Source organism: Eulemur rufifrons, chromosome 8, assembly GCF_041146395.1.
Source record: "Eulemur rufifrons isolate Redbay chromosome 8, OSU_ERuf_1, whole genome shotgun sequence".
NCBI lineage: Eukaryota > Metazoa > Chordata > Mammalia > Primates > Lemuridae > Eulemur > Eulemur rufifrons.
Window position 1 is genome coordinate 39,680,230 of NC_090990.1, and position 13,979 is coordinate 39,694,208.

Sequence of the window (13,979 nt, forward strand, 5' to 3'; positions counted from 1 at the left end):
ATGAGGATCATTTGAGCCCAGGAGTTTAAGGTTGCTGTGAGCTATTAAAATGCCACTGAACTCCAGCCTGGCAATAGAGTGAGACCCTGTCTCAAAAAACAAAACAAACAAACAAACAAAAGCCCTGAAGAATCCCAGTATGGAGCACAGTCAGAAAGGGCCACAAATGATGTTTTAGATAAAAACTCATATATGATTAGAAAATAAGAACCAATTTAATCTAGGAATATAAGGGAACTTTCATATCTAGATAAAGGTTATCTAACAAACCCCCCGCCCCCACAAAATGATAAACTCCACCAAAACCTATAGCTAACATCACACATTTACCACCACACGTAGTGTAAATGCTGAATGCTTTCCCCTAAGATCAGGAACAAGGTTAGAATATCTACTTTCACTATTCCTGTTCAACAGCATACTGGACATCCTAGCAAGTACCATAAGATAAGAAAAACAATAAAAGGCATACAGGTTGGAAAGAAATAAAATCCTCTATTGGCAGCTAACATGGTTGTCTATGTAGAAAAATCCCATGGAATCTACCAAAAATTTAAAAAAAACTCCTAGAACTAGTAAATGAGTTTATCAAGGTTTCAGTATACTAGTTTAATATTAAAAAGGCTATTGTATTTATATACACTAGCAATAAACAATTAGAAATTAAAAATTTTTAAATACCATTCATAACAGCACTGAAAAATAATATATACTTAGATATAAATCTAACAAAATATGTGCAGAATCTGTATGCTGAAAACCACAAAACACTGATAGAAGAAATCAAAAAAGACCTAAATAAATGAAAAGGTATACTGTATTCATAGCTTGGAAGGCTCAGTATCGCTAAGACATTGATTTGCCCCAAATCAATCTATAGATTCAACACAACTTCAACCAAAATCTCAGCAAGATTTCGTAGAAATCAACAAGCCACTCCTCAAATTTACTTGGAAAGGCAAAGGAATTAGAATAGGCAAAACATTTTTGAAAAAGAACAAAATTGAAGAGCTAACTACCTGATTTTAAAACTCAGTACAAAGCCAGAGTAATCAAGGCATTGGTGTGGTATTGGCAAAAGGATCTACACAATTTAAAGCAAAGGAATCAACTTGATTATTCCTAAAAGTAGAGTCTCTTCTGAATGAAACTTTAGGTTAATCTGAATTCCTCTAGAAATGGAAAATTAAATGGCTTGGGAAGCCAAGTTCTACCAAACTAATTTCCGGCTTCTCCCCTCCTCCTCCGGTGTTTTCTCTGACGTTAATGATGACAGCACCAAGCCCAGATCCCAGGGCTTATCCATCCTACGCTCATTTCCTCCCCACCCTTCAGACACCAAGACCTCTGATTCCTACCTCGCAAGCGAGTCATTAACCGCTCCTGCTCCCCGCTCCCCGGCAGCAGTGCGTGAGGCCTCATCATCCGTAGCCTGAATCACTGGACCAGCTTCCCATCTGGTCTCCCTGCTTCTGGCCTGGCCCCTTCTGTCCATTCTCCCTGCAGCCAGAGTGGTCTTCCTAAATCATTTTGCTCTCCTAGCTTAAAGCCTCCTGCGTGCCTGGAGCTCCTCCGGGGCAGGAATTGTTTATTAGACACCGCAGCCCTAGGACCAACCGTGCCTGGTGCCCGGGCACACTCAGTGAATGACGGCGAATAGTGGGTGGAGACTTACTGAAGGAGATGTAGGCCCTCCCGAACCTCATTCAGAGAGGTCAAAGGTCAATGGCTAAGCGTGCATGGAGGAAGCACCGAGGTTTACAGAGAGCAGAGCAGTCTCTTCTCATCCAACAATATTGGCTGAGCACCTACCCTGCACCAGGCACTGTCCTAGGGGTCAGGGATTCTCACAGTTTCTGACTGTTGATGGACACAGAGTACTCAACTAACCACGCAATGGACGCACAATCACAAGCAATGACAAGACCCTGAAAGAGAAACACTCCTGCTGTGAGAGGATGAGAAGTGGGGAGGGGGATTGGAGGCCAGACCCCATCTACAGGGTCAAGGAAGGCTTCCCTGTGGAGGTGATGATTAAGCTGGAATCTAAGAGAAGTTACTGGATGTAGAGCAGAGGAAAAGCTCCAGCTAGGTAGAGGCGGATGTGCAAAATCCCAAAACTAGAGGAACTCAGATCCCTTTCAGGCAGCTAGAGACGGGTGGTGTGGCTGGGGCCACAGAGTGAGGGGCAGGAGGCCCCAGATGAGACTGAGGAGGGCAAGGGCTGGATCCTAATGGAATGAGGGATTGTAGCTGGAGACCGGCACGGCGTTCCAGCTGCCGTGTGGGAAGTGGGCTAGAAGGAGGCAGGAGTAAAAGCTGGAAGAACAGTCAGAAGTCCCAAGGAGAAACGCTGAGAGCCCGGCCCCTGGGGCCAGCGTCGTGGAGACGGAGAAGCAGCTGGAAGGTAGCACTACTGAGGCAGCAAACTTGACGCACCTGGGTGATGGCAGCGAGGGACGCAAGGAGCTGGGTGTCAGGAAAAACATCGGTTTGGGAATTTGCAACGTCCCCAAGGCATTCTTCATCCTTCTGGTGGTTTCCAGAAGCGAAAATGAAGTCACAATTCCCAGGCCATTAAGTTATACTCCTTCCTCACATTCATTACTATGTAATTGCCATTTTATAGAAACTTTAATTGGTTTTCAGCATGTCGAAGTATTTATAGGGAAACAGAACCAGGCTTAACATTTGACATAATATGCATGTCAAATGCTGCTAATGAGGACAGTAAGATTTGACAGCTTGAAAAATTATAAGGGACAATATTGGTCATCGCTATGTGAGAAGGGGCCTGTTATTTATGGAAGCACAAAGCACCGTGCCCTGTGGCAGGTGCTTTGACATACATTACTGCGGGTGACGCGGTGTACATACGTTCAATACCGACAACAATCCTGTGAAGACGGTAGTATTGCCTCCTATTACAGATGCGGAAAATGAGATCCAAGGGGTTAAGTGATTTGCTCAAGGTCTCAGCTGGCAAGTGGCAGACTCAGGCTTCAGTCCTAGGTCTGCTTAACCCTAAATACCACAATCTTTCCATTGTGTCGCCACGCCTCATCTCCAGCTGAACTGGACCATCCTCTGCCATCTGCCTCTTCCTCTCCTTTCGTCTAGAATGCCTTCCTGGCTGGCCACTCCCACCCCGGCCCACCCCGATCCCCAAAGGGCCCCTTCACACAGGGCTTCCCTCCCCACCAAACACCAAGCACACAAAGCGCCTTTCATAACTCCTTCCTGTGAACCCTAAGTGATCACTCTCAGAGCACTTACTCCGCCGTGTTACACACCTACTTGTATATTTACCGTGTTCACACTTCGGACGCCTTGAAGGCAGGGACTTTATGTGTGTGTGTGTATAGGAGATGTTCAGTACTTTGTGGATTTGAACCCATGCACTAAATTGATTCAACAGATCAGAAAGTTGGTAAATAAGGCTGAAACAAATGTATATATGGAGTAAGGAATGGAATAGCTGATAATTACTTACATTTTTATTAAAAATGTTTCTTACCAAATGAATGGCAAGTTCGCCCGGTACACACTGGTGTTATGTAATTTGGGTGCTTCTTCTCAGGCACATACTAAAGTCTTCTATACCTATATGCGGAGAGCATTTGGAAACTAGAAGAATGAAATTGTATTCATAAATAAGTTTGAATCTTTCAATTATAAAAATCAGTTTTAAGACATTTAATAGACATCTTCTTGCATAATGCTTTCTTCAAAGACTTTTGATCTCTTTTATGAAACCCATACTTACCTTACTGTATGCCAAATTCAAACATTCATGCAATGGTACAATTAGAAAGGAACTTAAAAAATCATTCAATCCAATTCTTTGATTTTGCAGCTGAAATAAAAGTTTAGTGTTGTGGAGTCTTAGCTCAAGGTCACCGAGCTGGATAGTGCCAGAGATAAGACTAGAACTAATTTCTTCCAAAACCAAACTCTATGAAAGAGATGGCCGGCAGCCTACCTTGATATTGTTTCCTTTTTCTCTGGTAACAGGACCCCAATTTTCTTAAAAGGTTACACTCAACTTCTGAAAGACATTTCCCAGACTCCCTTACAAACAGATGTTGCCCTGTGACTACACTCTGGCCAATGAGATGTCAGCGTGAGTGTGTGGATGTTCATGAAGTCCTCTTAAAAAGGAGGGGACACACCTCCTTTCTTCCTGTTGCCTGGAAGGAAGACATGAGGGCTTTAGTTCTAACAGTCACGTGGGACCATGAGGAGGCAGCCCGCACCCTGGGGCTGACTGTGTAGAGAGCTAGAATGAGCCTGAATCCCTAGTAACCTCGAGGAGTCACCATAGCATTACTGGACAGCCTATTTCTGGATCTTCTTTATGTGAGAAAGAAAATAAATTGTTGTATTGCTTTTTAAAAAACTTATTATTTTGAGTTTTCAGTATATGCAGCCAAACATAACTGGCCCATCCTGCTGCTCCGTTCCTCCCCATCTCAGTCCACGGCAATTCCACTCCACCAGCTGCTCAGGCCAAAAGCCTGGAGTCAATACTCGTGACTTTCTCTTTCATACCCTGCAGCCATTCCCTGGCAATTCTTATCAACTCTTCCTTCAAAACAGGCCGACCTGTCTACGTCTCGCTCGTTCGCTGCTCCCACCGTGGGCCCGGCCACCATCCTCTCTCACCTGCTTCCCAGCAGCAGCCTCCTACCTGGACTCCTGCTTTCACCCTTGCCTGCCTCCCCTCTCTACAGTCTGTTTTCCACAGAACAGCCAGATTTCATTTTCTAAAACAGAAGTCGGCCCACGTTACTCGTTTGCGCAGAACTTTCCAATGGCTTCCCTGACTCAGGGTGAGAGCGAAGTCCTCCCCACAGCCTATCTGACATGATCGGGTCCCCTGTGGGCTCCGACCTAACTACCACTCTCCACCTCACCCGCCGGGCCTGGCCGCCCTGCCCTCTCTGCTATCCCTGGACCCTACCAGGCGTGCTCCTGCCTCAGGGCCCTTCTGCTTCCTGGAACTCCCCGCTCAAGTATCCACAGGTTCTCTCCTTTACCTCGTTCAGGCCTCTGATCAAATGTCATTTTGTCAGGGACCACCCTGAGCACCCTATCTAAAATAGAACACCACTCTACAGTCTACTCTCAACTTGTTCTTCAGAGCACTCACCACCACAGGGTGTTGGTTTACATCCATTATTTCTGTCCACCCGCTGGAATGGTAAGCTCGTTTGTGTTGTTCATTGCTGTGTTCCCAGCACCCAGAACCTAGTGCCTATCATGCAGGAGATGCTCAATACGTATCTATCGAACAAATGAGTAAATGAATGCTAAACCTGTGCCCTGTGAACCGTATCACATCACCTCTAATTGAAATCCAGGAACAGGTATGTTGCTTATAAAGCCTTTTGTTACACATACAAATATTGCTATTGGAGCCACTTGCTAACCCTGCTAAATATTTGCCGACAACAAAACAAGTCAGCTTCTTCTTATCAATTTACTTAGAAGATCTAAAAGGATGGCCTGGCTGGTGGCTCACGCCTGTAATCCTAGCACTTTGGGAGGCCAAAGCAGGAGAATTGCTTGAGCCCAGCAGAGTGAGACCAGCCTGGGCAACAGCAAGACCCGTATGTACAAAAAATTTAAAAATTATCCAGGTGCGGTGGTGCACACCCATAGTCGAAGCTACCCAGGAGGCTGAGGGAAGAAGATTGCTTGAGCCCAGGAGTTTGAGGCTACAGTGAGCTATGATGACGCTACTGCACTCCAGCCTGGGCAACAGAGTGAGACCCTGTCTCAGAAAAAAAAAAGAAAAAAAGAAAAAGAAATAAAAAGATCTAAAAGGCAATATAGTTTTCTATTCTAATAATAATTATTATGGTTAATAGCAACCACAAAACATTAAAAATTTTGAGATGGGAATAAAGGACAGCAGTACACCAGGCCAATTTGTAAGATTCCAGAATCCAATGTCCTTTGTTTGCAGCCCCCAAAACACAAAGCCTTTTCTTACTGTCTTCCACGAGCTCCTCAGAGAAGAGGAGGGTCAAATCGACCGCTCATTACCCGGTGATGAACACAGCTGTCCTCTCATAACTCTCCAGCTTTATGGGAGATCCTGGTGATTAATTTTAAAACATGAATAAATAAAAGTCCACTAAAACAGATTTATCTTTTCATTCACAAACAGCCTATTTCTTTTAAAGTTAGGAGCTTTTCACTTGGCCTTATAAACTGAAATAATAAATCTTTTAGTAAACTTTATTCACCAAATAGATCTTAAGCTCAGGGCATTTTTGGAGATGATGCATTACTAATATTTGTTTTCATCTAGAGAAGGAGCAAAGCCTGACAGAATACCCCAGTTCCCTTCCCATTTTCAAAGAAGACCCAGAAGCAAAGTCAAGCTCCTTCAAGCAGAGAGCAAGCTGAAATTTTGCAAAGGAAAAAAAGCAAGCTCTTTCTAAGGTTTGGCTTCAAAAATACATACTCCTCCCATACATTCTTGGTGATTGCTGCTTCAAGCTGCTCAAATATTCCTTCTCTGGGAAAAAATACAGCTCCCAAGAAACTTCATGGCTTGCTTTTGAAGATAGATCTCCCCGTATATGAATCTGTCTCCATGAATCTGTGTGTCCTTAGGCAAATCATTTCACTTCTCCTCCCCTCAGACTCCCCCGAAGTAACCTCACAACAGCCCTGGAAGATAGATGGCTATTGAAGAAAACGCCTGCAGAGTGTGGAGCACAGGGTCTAGCCCAGAGTAGGTGTTCAATAAATGGTAGCTATTATCTCACCATAAGCAACTAGCTACACAGAAGCCTGCTCAGGGCATCAGCACTTTTCAACACAATATACACAAATAATTCATTTTTATAGAACGCTTGGAAAATACAGAAAAGTATGAATTAAAAAATCTCCCACTAGTACTGTGAATAAAACCTCCCCCAAACAAAAGAGAAACGGTGTGGACCGTGGACACTTTTTCCTCTAACAACTTTGAAATAGTGACCTCTGCTGGCCAGTGGGAAACATGAGCCTCCCCATCGACTCTTCCACGATTGAGCAAGGGTTGAGCAAGGCTTGGTCCCTGTCCCTGGAACAAAAACCAGGTGTTGCATTACAAGGGACAGAAATCGTCACAAGGGTTACCACGATGTAATTGGGATGTTAACAAAATTAAAGGCCGGCCTTTCCATTTGCTCATCCGCCCAGAAGATTCTTTTTTCAAGCCCCGTGGTCTCCTATTTTTAAAATGTCATAATTGCATGCAAATGTTATAGCAGAAAAACAAAACAAGGGGCATTAAAAATCAATCTTCCATGTAAGCCTCAGATTTTCCAGCATGAAGATCCAAAAGCAGAAGTGGTGACAAATGTGTAGAAAACAGAGTGAAAAAGTCAGAATGCATCATTAAGAATGTTACAACAAAAGGGGGAAAAAAATCCCTGGGAGCACATGTCTGATTCAGCTGGGGTAAACAGCCAACTACAAAGAAGGCTTTAAAAAGCCCTGCAAACTCCTTACAGATATGGCCCAGAAATCCAATTAGGAAGCTGTCAGGAGCCTTTTCTTCAAGCAGAAATATGCCTGATGGAAGAAGCCGCTCGAGAGACTATTGGCTGGGACATTTAGATATAAAACACATTCCCCCCTCTTAAGGTATGAAATAAAACAGGTTGCAAACTGGCGGTCATAGAGCTGTGTAGTTTGGTTTGGCACTCACTGTATTTTTGGCTTTTTTTTTAATTTAGCTACCAACACTTTAAACAGGGAGATTTCATATCAAAGTCCAAACCTCTGCCTTCCCACATGATCTAGTCACATGAGGCCAGCACTCTCCCATGGCAACGACCAGCTGGGGCCAAGCCACAGCAGCGTCGCCCGAGAAGACCACGCACGTGCTCTCCAGCTGCCTGCGTCCCCCACCCAATCGGCCTCACGTAGCTCCTCACCTGTCCAGCTTTTGTAAACACTGGAGTCTTAGACCCTGGATGTGTAACAGCCTCAAGACGCTGATGGTGAGTTCAATTCAGTTCAAACAAGTATCAACCATGTACAAGGCACTTTAATAGGCACTGGGGATATAAAGAATAAGACGAGACCCCTGAACCCAAGGAACTCATAGACCCCTGGAAAAGAGAGCAAGTAAATGGTAATTATCAGACATTGCGACATGTGCACTGAATAGAGAAGTAGTAAACACCAAAGTGATTAAATCAATTTTCTGGTGTTTTGAGATGATACTTAGCTCACTGAGGTCTAGCCTTTCTTCTTTTCTAATATATGCATTTAAGGGTATAAACTTCCTGCTGAGCATGGCTTTAGCGATATCTCATAAATTTCAACCTGTATTTTTATCACTCATTAAAAAATATTTCTACCTATATAATTTCTTCATTGATCTGTGGGTGACTTAAAAATGTATTTCTTAATTTCAAAACATATGGAATGCTTTATCATTTTTAATTGATCTCTGCTTAAATTGGCTTATAGACAAACATACTGTGAATGATTTTAATCCATTGAAATTTGTTGAGACTTGCTTTATGGACCAACATATGGCTGGATTTGCAAACATTCAATATGAGCTGGAAAAGAACACCAGGGCTCCAGTGGTCAGGTGCAGGGTTCCTCGTGTGTCTGTGAGGTCAAGTTTGCTGATTATGCCATGCAAATATTCTATATCCTTGCTGATTTCTAAAATCTACTTGTTCTATCAGTTATTGAGACAGGTGTGTAAAATATCTTGTTGTAATTGTGAATTTGTCTACTCCTTATGGTTCTTATGTATTTTTATGTTTTTTATGTATATTTTATAAAAGCCTAACATACCTAAAGCACATAAATCTTACATATGCAGTTCAATGAATTTTTACATGTATACACCCATAGAACCCAAATCAAGGTATAGACATTTCTAGCATCTCAGAAGTTTTCCTCAGGCCCTTCCAAGTCAACATGAGACCTCCTTCATCATTACCACTGTTCTTTTACTGCCATTAAGTTTTAACTGTTCTAGAAATGCACATGAATGCAATCATACAGTATCTGGCTTCTTTTGCTTAATACTAATATTATGTCTGTGAACTCTACCCACATCACATACAGCACAGTTCATTCTTTTGATTACTACGTAACATTGCATTGTAAAAGCATAGCACAATCTTTTATCCACTCTACTGTTGATATTGATAGACATTTCTTTTTTTTTTTTCCTTAAGAGACCAGGTCTCATTCTGTCACCCAGGCTGGAATGCAGTAGCATGATCATAGCTCGCTGTAACCCAGAACTCCTAGGCTCAAGCGTTTCTCCTGCCTCAGCCTCCCTAGTAGCTGGGATTACAGGCCCATGCACACCACCACACCCAGCTAACAAAAAAAAATTTTTTTTTTTTTAAGAGATGGGGTCTAACTATGTTGTCCACACCAGTCTCAAACTCCTGACCTCAAGCAATCCTCCTGCCTCAGCCTCCCAAAGTGCTGGGATTATGGGCTGGATGTTTCTGTTGTCTCCAATTTGGGACTATTGCGAAAACTCCTGCTATAGGCATCCTTGTAAACGTGACTTTTGCTGAGCAGATGCACTCACTTCTCTTGGCACGTACCAATTAGTGGAGCTGATAGGTCACAGGGTAGGCACATTGTAGCTTTAGTAGAGACTGCCGATGTTTTTCACTCCTTCCAGTAGTTATATGAGAGTTTCAGTTGCTCCACATCTTCAACACCTGTTTTATTTTTAGCCCTTCTGATGCATGCATAGTAGTAGCTCATTATATTTTAAATTTGCATTTACCTAATAACTAATGGTGCTGAATACCTACTTGCTCTTACAGGCCATTTGGATAAACCCATTTTTGAAGTGCCTATTCATCTTTTGTCCATATGCTTTATGTACTTTGAGGCTGTGTTATTAGGCACATTAACATTTAGAACTGTATCCTTCTCATGAACTGAACCTTCTGTTATTTTTTTTTTTTTTTTTTTTTTTGAGACAGAGTCTCTCACTCTGTTGCCCAGGCTAGAGTGAGTGCCGTGGCGTCAGCCTAGCTCACAGCAACCTCAAACTCCTGAGCTCAAGCGATCCTCCTGTCTCAGCCTCCCGAGTAGCTGGGACTACAGGCATGCACCACCATGCCCGGCTAATTTTTTTTCTATATATATTTTTAGCTGTCCATATAATTTCTTTCTATTTTTAGTAGAGATGGGGTCTCGCTATTGCTCAGGCTGGTCTCGAACTCCTGAGCTCAAACGATCCGCCCACCTCGGCCTCCCAGAGTGCTAGGATTACAGGCGTGAGCCACCGCGCCCGGCCACCTTCTGTTATTTTGAAGTGCCCCTCTTTATCTCTAGGAAGGCTTTTTGCCTTAAAATATACTTTGTCAAGAACATACTGCTCTACCAGCTTTCTTTTAGTGTTTGCATTTTTATCTTTTCCTATCCTTGTATTTTCAACACATCTATCCTGGTGTGGCCTGTTGACGAAATCTCTCAGTTTTCGTTTGTCTGAAAATGTCTTTATTTCCCCACCATTTTTGAAGATTAATGCTGGGTACATACGAAATTCTAGGTTAGTAGATTCCTTTCAGCACTTCAAAATTTCCATTCCATTGTCTTCAATTGCTTTTGTTGAGAAGTTAGCTAATTGTTGCTCAGTTGTAAGTGGTCTTTTTTCTGACTACTTTTAAGACTTTGGTTTTTAGCACCTTTATTATGATGTACCTCAGTATGGGTTCTTTTTATTTATCTATTTACGGTTCATAAAGCTTTTTCAATCTGTGGCTTGAGATCTCAACAAGTTTGGGAAAAGTTCTCTGCTGTTAAATCTTCAAAACTGCTTCTGGTCTACTAGATCTCCCTCTGCTTTCAGAATTCAATTATACTTATAAACTTCTTCATTGTATCATCTGTCTTAACCTGCCTTCTGTATATTAATATTTTTGACTTCCCGTGCTTTATTCTGGATAGTTTCCTCTGACCTATCTCCCAAATCATTTTATTCAGCTATGTCTAATCTGCAGTTAAACCTATCCATCGATGTCTTAATTTTAGTTATTCTATTTTTCTGTTCTACAATTTCTGTGGTTTTTAAAAATTTTATGTTTTATAAATAAATAAAAATTATAGTATATGTATATATGTAGTTTCCAGTTCTCTGATAAATTAGAATTTCATGTTTTAATCTCACTGAACACAGTAATCATAATTATTTTAAAATCTCTGGTAACTCTAATATCTGGAATCCCTATGGATCTATCTCGTCTGTTGGTTTTGTTTGTTCTCATCATGTTGTGTTGTCTTTTCCTGTGCCTGGTTATTTTCAACTGTGTGTAGACACTGTATTTGAAAACATGTTTGTAGAAATAACTCAGGCCAAGGGTATTATTTTCCTCCGGAGAGGATTTATGATAGCTCCTGCCAGGGCCTGGAAATGCTGGCAAACAGAGATCCTCTCAATCCAATTTAATGAGGATTCTAACTCAACTAAAGTTTGTGAAATCGACTTCCTCTTCATCCTTTGCCCTTTGGGGTCCCAACCCAAAGCAAGGGAATTTACCAGCTGCTGTTTGCAGGTCCTGAACCCCAAATTTTGTCCTCTACCCTGGGAGGCTCTGGGAACTGCCCCTACCCTCCACCTCATCCCAATCAACAAAGGTAGGCCCTCAGAAGCCATGTTGGCATTGCATGACCTTGTGCCTCAAGCCTAATTAACCTCTTGGACATTTGATCCATTTGGGCTAATGTCTTTCAATCAGGAATTTGGGTGGCATTCAGAAACAGCTGGTCAGTTCCCAGTATACGTAAGCTCAGGAGCTAGAGGGCAGCTGGAGGGAGTGGTAGTAAGCCAACGGGCAGGGAGAGAGGATGACGCATTGGTGCAGAAGGAGCGAAAAGAACCATTTGGAGATCCCGAAGCTTTCCAGGTTCCTCATGGGGTCTAGACGCAAATCTATACTTGTGCTCACCAAGACTTTCCTATGCCCTCAAGATCAACTCTCCTTTCTGGGCTTAAGCTAATTTGAAGTGGAGATTGTGTCCTTGCAACTAAGAGTCCAAAAGACAGTTAGGAACAGATTAGTGTTTAATATTAATATTTTTTGTAAGACTACAGACCACTGCAAATGGATGGAGAGGTAAAAGGATAAATCAACCAAGAGTCAACATATCTTCAAAACGCTATCAAGGTAAAGGTCTGTGACCTTAGTGGTCACCTTCCAATGTTTTCCTGCCAGAGACATCCCACGGGAGGTTGCAGAACCACTTCACCGCCAGGACCACTTACAAGGCGCACTCAACGGAATCTGGTAAAAATACGTGTATTCGGGGAGAACATGAACACTTGAGGGCAAGGTGCAGCCAGAGCTCTGCTAAACAAGGCAGGTGACAAAGTGGGCCCGCACCAGGATACCTAAGGACATGCTCTGTTTAATGATGAGAGGCAAAGCTCATTCTAAAGAATGGGAAGTGCCCAAAAGACAGAAATTTAGGTCAAGGGAACAAGAACCAACACACAATGAGGTGAAAGAGCAACTCACCTCATGTCACCTGCTGCAATTTCAAGATAAGTATATGAACTGAATGTTTGTCAGCACTCCTGCATTACCTATGGACCTAACTGTATTCTTCAAGCCTTTTGCTAAATCCATCAGATGGAAGAACTCTATAGCAAATGATAGTTCATATGCTTCAGACACCCATCTGAGAGAACACCACGCGAGCAATCCACTAGAACAGCGCTTCTCAAATACGGTCTCCTGACTAACAGCATCGTTTGGATACTTGTTAGAAATGCAAATTCTTGGGCACGACCCCAAACTTACTGAATCAGCAACCTCCGAGTGATTCTGATGCATGCTGAAGTTTGAGAACCCCTGATCCAGAAAAAACCCTTCTCACAGTGTGATTCTCAGTCCACCTGCTTAGACTCTGCTAAAAACTACATCTCCTGTGAAGCAGCCCAGACCTCTTGAAGCAGAATCTGCACTGGAGTGGAGCCCAGACTCTGCACATGCACTCAGCGCCCCTGATGACTCTGATCACACCAAGTTTCAAACGTCACTGCACAAGATTATAAACTGCTAAGGGCGGGAACTGCCTTGCCCATAGTTTCATTTATTTCTAATAGTTGGGCCATAATAGAGTCTAAGTGAATGTTTTTGAATGATTAGCTAGCTCCACATCAACATGCCCTACACTATAGCAACTGCCACAGCTGCTTAGGAGCACGACTGAGAACCACAGGGGCATGTGCTTGCCTGTCCCCTTTCTGGCCCCTCAAAACAACAACAATTTTGCGTGTTTAAAAATGGTCAGCAGCTTGATAAGAATAGTTGGACTGTGAACTGATGAATGAAAGCCATCTTTGTTTTAAGCTATTTGCTTTTAAAGGAAGATGACTATGGGTCGGAAGAGCAAGAGACGGAGTTTGAGGGCCTTAGTACCTCAACTACCTAGAGGTGAAGTTCAGGCTAATTTAAGTAAAGTTGACAGACATAACTGTTAGCCTAGGGGAATATGATCCATTTGGAAACACTATTTTGGCAAGAAAAGAAACCTCTGTTAAGAGATGGCTTTCAGCACCTACACCCTTTGTTTAGTTTCGGAAGAAAGACAGCCAAGAAAACAAAGAAAGAGACTTTTAGAATTCAGGCCCCTTAGAGTCACCATTAAACTCTTCAAATAAGTCTATGTTAAAGCAAAAGCTGATTTCTCAAGAAGTTAAAACTTTTCAGGTTTCATAAGCAACAATTCTGAGACTAAATTGAAATGGCTGAGGAAACACACACACACCCTCAGAAATTAAATAATTGACCTGTAGACACATTTATTTCATTTAATAAGTCCCATTTTTTAAAATTGTCAATTTATTTTTCTATTCAATTCAATATCAATGATTTACAAAAGGATATAAACAGATTATCATAAATATTTACAGGAAGACACACAAAACAATGACCAAGGAGAAACTCCAGCAAAGTAACAAATTGTTGCTT